The following is a 6625-nucleotide window of genomic DNA, read 5'->3' on the forward strand; positions in this document are numbered from 1 at the left end:
ATCAGTGCTCCTGGTGCCTGTCCTTATCCATGAAATCTAAGAAATACACCTTTTCATTTTCCAGATTACCTCCACCCATGTTTGGGGCTAGTGAGAAGATCATTTGATCCTGGGGCAACCTCATAGCACCAGTGAGGGAGTGTTCATATTCTTATGGCCTAATCCCTCCTTTGAGTCTGCAGGTATTGTACAAGAGTCAACACCCCCTCCCCACACAACCCCAGTTTCCAGCAGGGATCAATCATGGGCCTTCCCTTGTCCCTTCCCTGGAATGATCAAGTTGATATATGTCACTCACTCGACCCACTGCCTGGCTCATGTGCCAGAGACAATAATCAAACTTGTTCATAGGTCCCTAGGGCCTATACAAGCCTAGCCATAACAATTCCCTGGCTATTTCTTCCCACACTATTTACTTCCCTGGACCCCTGTCTAGCAGGCCGACTGACGTGATCCCCGGGGTGAATTTCCTTTCTCCCATCCAATCATCAAGGTTCCTTTTGAAGAGGGCCAAAGAGGCACTCTGCTTGACATGTATGGGCAGTCTATTCCAGAGTCTGGGGAGTCTCTGGGTCAGGAACCTATCCCTCCAGCATATTTTGTTTATTGTGATGACAAGGTTTAGATCCCTGGAGCGTGTGGCTTTGAGGGATTGGGATTTCTTTAAGTGTAGCATGTCCAACAGCTCTGGGTTTGACATGGCCTTGTATGTTAAGCAGAGATCACCTCAGAGTAGACAATATGCAACAGAGTATAGCTGGAGTTTTTTAAGGTGGTCAGCATAGGGCATCTGCTTTAGGCCTGTGATTCTTTTAGTGAGGTATTTCTGCGGCCTTTCCAGTTGTTGTAGATGTCTTGAGAGGTACATACCAAATGGGGCATTGTATTCTATAATGGGTCTAATAAGGGATAAGTACAGTGGGACAATGACCTCCTTTTTTCTGGATGAAAATCCCTTAGTGATGAGGTGTGCCACATAGAAGGATTTCCTGACTGTTGTGGCAATGTGGTTATTGAAGGTGAGACCACTGTCCACCTGTGTCCCTAAGTGTCTTATCACACTTTCAGTTTTTAGTGTACTGCCACCTATGTGATAATTCACAGGTACATGTTTTTTCCCAAAGGGGATAACTATACCTTTCTTGGCATTGAGCTTGAGCCCATGGCGCTGGCACCAAGCATCTGTTTCTGTAAGGCCCTTTAGTAGAGTATCCACATCATTTGGGGATTCAATAATGGCTCCCAGTTTGCAGTAATCTGCGAACTTTGTTAGCCAGAGTCCTTTAGCATTGGCCTGTACTTCAGAGAAGTAGATGCCAAACAAGAGAGGTCCCAGGACTGAACCCTGAGGTACTCCACTTGTCACTTGTCTGGAGCTGGATATGGAGTCAGCTACTTTTACAGTGTGGGTTCTGTCAGTAAACCAGTTGGCAACCCATCGAGTGATGTAGGGATTAATGCCCAGCTTAGTAAGTTTATCTATGATTCCAGAGTGGGGGATGGTGTCAAAGGCCTTGGCGAGATCCAGATAGGCTGTGTGGACTGCCTTACCCTCGTCCACAGCCTTGGAGACTGATTCGATTGATTGATTCATTGTTTATAAGTTCCATGATGATATGTTCCATGGCCTTGCAGACCAGGCTCGTTAGGCTAATGGGGCTGTAGTTCCTGGGGTCCGTGGTGGCTCCCCCTTAGTGGAGTGGGATAACCATCGCTGGGCACCATTCATTGGGCACAAAGCCTGAGATGAGGCTATGCCTGAACATGGTGCTTAGGTGGGGTGCCAGTTCATTCTGTAGTTCATGTAGAACGCAGCCTGGGATATTGTCAGGTCCCATAGATGCTGTGTTCTTGGCTTTGGAGAGTGTGGTTTTTACCTGTGCAGCCGTGGTTACAGAAACTTTGCATTCTTCCTGTATAGAGATGGGCCCTTTAGGGGGTGATGGGGGGGTAAAGTTAGCACTGAACCTATCTGCCAGGATGTTGGCAATATCAGTTGGTTCTGTATATTTAGTGCCATTGTGCTGTAACTCAGAGCAGATCTGAGTGTTGCCATTGAGATTCTTGACATAGCTATAAAATACTTTGTGGTTGTCTTTAGAATCAGTGGCAATTTTGTTTTCATAACTAGCTTTGGATGATTTTATGAGGGATCTCAGCTTTTTACTGAAGCTAACCAGGGAGTTCTTCCAGTCATGGGATTTTACTCTTTTCTGCAACAGTTTCTTTCTTCTGTTGTAGAGTTTGTTTATGTCAGGGGACCACCAGATTGGCTTCCTTTTTTTGGAGGATAGCATCTTGGTTCTGTTAGGGATAGCATGATCCATGCTCTCGTGTAAGTGCTTATAAAGTGCATTTATGTAGGATTCAGCAGTTGTAACTCTATTGTCCATCTGCATGGCTGTCATAAAGTTTGCCACTTCTGTCTTAAGAAGCATGAAGTTGGCTTTGGAGAAATTTTTTATGGTGGTTTAACTAATGGGGGTGAGGGTGGGATGTGGATGTCTAGGCTGATTAGCTTGTGGTCAGATCTGACCAACGAGGAATTGACTTCTGGTGTGGAACACTGGTCGCCCATGTTGGTAATGACCAGGTCTAGGATATTGCTGCCTCTGGTGGGGGTGTGGATAAGTTGACCAAAGGTGTTGGAATTTATGAATTCCAGAAAACGTTGAACAAAAGAGTTGGTACATGAATAGTTTTCCCAGTTATTGTTGGGGTAGTTGAAATCACCCATTATTTGGGTGTTGGGTTGTACCCTAATATTTTCCAGTGTATCAAGAACTGAGAAGTGGGAATCCTGGGGCATGGTGGGGGATCTGTAGCAAGTTACAATTTGAATTGCGGTCTTGCCCAGAGTTAGTTGTACTTGGATAATATCGGATGTATTATGCCGAGCAACTAGCCTGGAGGTGTGGATATCCTTAATGAATATGAGCATGCCTCCACCTTTAGTGTTTCGGTCCAGGTTAGGTGGCTGAAACTTGTGACATGAATTATAGCCTGGTAATGCAGGGGTGCTCTCTGGAGCCTTGAACCAGGTCTCTGACACTGCACAGATGTTGATGTTCTCCATTTTAAGGAGTGCCTCAAGTGAATGCATTTTGAGGTTTAGACTTCTAGCATTGAATAGCATTACCCTCAAATTTTGCTTGCTTGTACTTGTTATGGTGGTAAATTTGTCATTTGAACCTTGGCTAAAAAAGGCACTATAGGGGTAGCAAGAGCCTTAGCCAGTATCCGGAATCCCAAGGGTGACAGGTGCAGGCAATCTCTGGCAAAGCATTGTGGTCTGTCGATCATGTCAACCCAGGCAGACAGATACTGGATCCCCTTAGAATGACACCAGAAGCTTAGCCAATTGTTGAAGTCAATCATTTTGTACTTGTACTGTGGTATCATTCTGGGTGATGGCAGGATGCTACTCAGGGCTAGGGTCATACCTGCCTGGGCTACAAGATCGGAGAGCTCCTCCATGTCTCTTTTCTTGTAGTCCTGGGAGGTACATCTCTGGTCATTCACACCAACATGGACAATGACAGAGTCATAGTTGTACTTGTAGAGTGACCTGAGTGCTATGTGTCATTTGGGTTGTGTTGGGGGGGTGGAGACTGCATGCGTTTCTGCTTTGGAGTTCTCTGTTGCTTGAGCAGATTTTTATTGAGAGCCTCCGTGAATGTAGGTGTGTGCTTTGTGTTGCTATGTGTGTGTTTTGCTGGTGTAGGTTTTGAGGGACTATGTGATGAGTGTGGTGGGGTGCAAGTGTTTACCTTCTCCTCTTGACTGTCTAGTCCAGCCTTGGGTGAAAAGAGCTTTGCTTCCAGTTTGGCTATATAAGTGCATCTCTCACAGGTTGTAGTGTTGGGTGGTAGGAGGAGAGGGTTGTCTGTGTACATGAGGCAATTGCTGCATTGCCCAAGATGCCCAGATTCATCAAGTAGACAGAAGAAAACACCAGGAGCTGATCATTAGACATGTCTGGATAGGTGCTTATTTATTAAGTACTAAAAACTGTTTTCCTCTAGACAAGTGAGGAAAGTTGAGTGCTGTAGTAATTTATAGCTTATTTAGTGCTTACAATGAGTTCTGAACAAGTGCTGATCTCAAAGAAACAGATTTGAGTGCTAAAATTAAAAAAAAAACTGGCAAGTTCTAAGGGAAAATTTGAAGAGCACACTTTATGGTGCCAGGAATAGTTGAACCCTAGCTAAATGGCAATGCATAAAGTGTATATATATTTTTTAATATAACAGTAGGAAATGAGCAAACTGATTTAAACAAATTAACCAGTAAAAAGCTAAAAACTGAGCCCTGTTCCAGTAGTCTTCGAACAGACAAGTTCTGTCAGCTCTAAAATGGGGCAGGTCGTACCTCCTAATGGATTTTTTTGCACTTTTTTCATAGATAAAAATGAATGTCTATAAGTGTCTAAAAGAGTTCAATGAACGAGTTATTGTTGCCTTATATTTCTCACAGATCACTAGGAAATTTGGTAAAGCACACATAAACATCCAATTCAGACAGGATACTTTCCCAGTTGTATGGGCTACTTTCCATCAAGATCTGATATTGCCATGATAAGGAAAGGCTCCTACATATGAAATACACAGCAGGCTACTTCAGTTTTTTTTTAACTAAATAGAAAAAAAGGTTATGCAATGGACACTTACTGGTGGTGGTGTGGAGTACAGGTTCTGGATTCTTTCTGGAGATCTAATGGCAATACAGTGTTTCCCACTGAGCGGTTTGGGGATGATCATTTCTAAGACAAAGTAGATTGATATGAACTCATGAAGTTCTGAGCAATAAGAATCATTTAGTATTAGTTGCATTACTTCTGCATTAGAAATCTTGCTAAGCCTCATATCTGTTAAGAAGACTATCTTCTTGGACTCAGGTTCCTGGTTTTCAGTAAGGATGACTTCCTTAATATACATCATAGTTTTGAATATGAACAACATCCTGTACTCCATTTGAAAATTGAAACTAGGTTAAAGGTTCCCCCTTCCTGTATTTTTATACAGCGTGCCATTTTCCTTCATAAAGAAACTGGGTTCCTCATTGAGAACTCCTCTCCTCTAATAAGTGATAGCTTGACCATCTTTAAATGAACCACAGTTGACTCATGCAATTATGATCTCTCTGGCTAAATGAAGCATGGTCCTCACAAGCACATCATAGACATTTAGCTCATCAAAGAACCTTTAGCTCTTTACACATTAAAACTTAAAAAATGTGCAACATTTTTATAATAGTGCCAACAATAAAGAACTTTCCTTACTTTTTCCAGTGTGACAGGTTACAGCACGAATGCAGTCCCCCACTGCCATAAATTATGCAGTCAAGTTTCCCACATTTGGGGAAACCACAGGGGTCAACCCCTCCGAAGTGCAATGGAGGCTCACCCTGGGAGAACCACCTTCCTGATTGTGGTCTCTCCCCTGCCAGGTAAGTATGAATTGCAGTACAAAACTAAAACAGCTCTGCTTTACTAGCCTTCTTTACACAGAGGGAAGCTGCTTCTAACATCTTCTTGTTTTCATAAATATGTCAGAAGTATAGCATACAATGCATGAAATTTAAAATCTCGTACTGATTTTTTTCAAGTAAAAAGGATGGTTTTCATAATCTGCACTTTCCCACGGTATACAGTATGCTACAAATCTGTGTGAGTACGCCGTCGTCCTAGCAGAAATGCAAGCTAAGGGTCAGACTTATATCAGCTATTCCTGTACAGCTGTCAAAGGACAGAGAACCAACAGCAAGCTGCTAACACCCTCCCCAACAGTCTTACAGTCCCCAAGAATAAGGTACACATCACATTTTGGTAAACAGACACTCTCATTCAGTCTGAAAAGCACTTTCAGTATAAAAATACTGAGGGTTACCTACTCAGAATGTAGTGGTAGCAGTATGAGACTGTCATAGGGTCAGATGTTTATACTAGGCTAACAGCCACCAGGGTCTTTACAAGCCTAGCTGTGCAACCCAACCCAGTTTTGTCTCCAAGTTCTGTGGATGCCTATATGGTTGGGTATGTTAGTAAAGACGTAGCTAAGTATTATGTGGGGGTGATATGTTAGTTGGGGATTAATTTACTTATTGATGACCTCTGCCCATCACGGACATGGGAGCCAGACCGGAGGTGAATTTCCCATGATTTCCTATCCAATGATCAAGTTTTCTTTTAAATAGGGTCAAGGATGAACTCTGCTTCTTGTAGATGGACAGCTTATTTCATAGTGTGAAGATCCTTTGAGACACATATCAGTCCCTCCAGCATGTTCTATTTGTGTTGCAGGTAAAGTTTAGGTCCTTGGACCTTCTGCAGTTTCTACCACAGGAACTGATTCAACATCAGAATCACCTCTAGTAAGAAGTTAATAACAGCGTGTCATTTTCTTGAAGATGGCACTTATAAACTCGAACATTTCAGTGATTTAATATTGTACCATAAAGTCAGTTTATGGTACAGAACACTAACCAATTACATTTCTACAGTCTTACAGCAGTACAGCTGAGCATAACACAACTTACTGGTCACATGTATTTCCAATGTAAAAAAGTAAAAGATTTTTATTTTTATTTTTTTTTACTTATTTATTTTGTTAATCTGGTGGGAGAG

General features: G+C 42.6%; 1 non-coding gene across 1 annotated transcript; it reads right to left on the reverse strand.

The window, feature by feature from the left end:
• Positions 1-5295: 5295 nt before the first annotated feature.
• On the reverse strand, positions 5296-5456 carry LOC122797399. The gene has a single exon (XR_006364120.1). It is a non-coding gene; the product is annotated as a U1 spliceosomal RNA (small nuclear RNA).
• Between the last annotated feature and the right edge of the window lie 1169 nt (positions 5457-6625).

The sequence above is a fragment of the Protopterus annectens genome, chromosome 3.part0, assembly GCF_019279795.1.
Source record: "Protopterus annectens isolate FY-2018-M chromosome 3.part0, PAN1.0, whole genome shotgun sequence".
NCBI classification, from domain to species: domain Eukaryota; kingdom Metazoa; phylum Chordata; order Ceratodontiformes; family Protopteridae; genus Protopterus; species Protopterus annectens.